Source organism: Bidens hawaiensis, unplaced genomic scaffold, assembly GCF_021521415.1.
Source record: "Bidens hawaiensis isolate Kalapana, Puna unplaced genomic scaffold, B.hawaiensis_p1.1 tig00002839_1, whole genome shotgun sequence".
Classification (NCBI taxonomy): Eukaryota; Viridiplantae; Streptophyta; class Magnoliopsida; order Asterales; family Asteraceae; genus Bidens; species Bidens hawaiensis.
In genome coordinates this window covers 1,823,520-1,825,037 of record NW_027491153.1, presented here as the reverse complement: position 1 = coordinate 1,825,037, position 1,518 = coordinate 1,823,520, and positions in this window count along the sequence as shown.

The following is a 1,518-nucleotide window of genomic DNA, read 5'->3' as shown; positions in this document are numbered from 1 at the left end:
CAGTACAAAATGTCACTATCAGCCGCTGCCTATTCACCAACTCCCATCGTGGCACGAACATAGCCCGTAGTTGGTGGAAAATGAATATTATACAGCTGGCCGTACCTGCTTGGAAACCTACCTTCGGCTATAAATACTCCAACACCTTGGAACGGTATCATCATCTTATCTTCTCTAGCTATTTCTCTCTATATACACTTATATTCAGAGCAATCTAGTCTGATTCTCACGCCGGAGGGTGGTCACAAGGAGGAACCCCCCCTTCTCAGTGACGAGCTCACGGTGTCTGTTTTGCAGGTCGAGAAGAATAACCATCTTTGCTGGACCTAACCCTCGTGGGAAACATCTACTTAACCCCCAGATTATCCTTAACCTGCCGGGGTCTTTTAGTGTTTCTTCATTGGCGCCATCCGTGCATTAAGCTAGAACTAATTCTTTTTCTCAGTTTTTTCAAACTTCTGGAAAGATGGTTAAGGTTACTCCGACGCCAAGGCCACCGAGTGACCAAGAAACTCTGGTAACCACAACCCCAGCTACTGGGGGAAACACCGGTGAATACACGATTTTTACGAACACTACCCCGGTTACCCAAGCCGGGGCAAGTGCAGTAAACAATCATCCCCTGGGATTCATTGATACCCAGTTGGAGAAACAACAGACGAGGCTTCCCCACCAAACACTAGAACAAGTTAAAGCTTGGGCGGAAGCACGTCAGAAAGAATTCCAAGCCGAGTTGGATGAACGTTTACGTTCACTCCAACAGGCCAATGATGAATTCGGAAGCATTCGACAACAGCTCAACATGAGAAATGATTGCGAGTATGTGGACGATGAAGATTGGGAAGAATCTGACAGTGACGCAAACCCTCGTCATAAGGCGAAAGGGAAGCGTAAAGAAGACTTCCACTCGAAGAGAAATTTCGAGGAAACCTTCAAACCAAAGAACACGGGGGGAAACCCACGTGACTTCTCCAAAACTTTCAGACCAACTGTTGCGAATGCGGGAACGTCCAAATTCGCAAGGGACATTGCGGAAGCAATCGCTCCAAAGAGTGCCAAATAGATGTCCAACATAGGCACTTACGATGGCATATCTGACCCGGACGATCACCTGAATAGATTTATAGCGGGGGCAACCGTCAGTAATTGGACGGAACCCACGTGGTGTTACATGTTCCAAATGACGCTCGTCGGGGCAGCCAGAGCGTGGTTTGATCGTCTACTGGTCCACCACATCTATGATTGGGCAGACTTCCAGCACAAGTTCAGCCAGCACTTCAGTCAACAAAGAAAATATACTGAAGAGCAGTGGACGATCCTCAACTGCGTCCGAGAGGAAGACGAATCTTTGCTAGACTTCATCACTCGCTTCAACTCAAAGAAGCTAAGTCTAGGCACCATTAGCGAAGATCTTGTTCGCGCCGCTTTCATCCAGGGCGCTGAGTACCCAGAGCTCATCTGCACGTTGACGGGTAAAGATGGCATGCCATCCACGTGGGATGCCATCATGACGGCAGC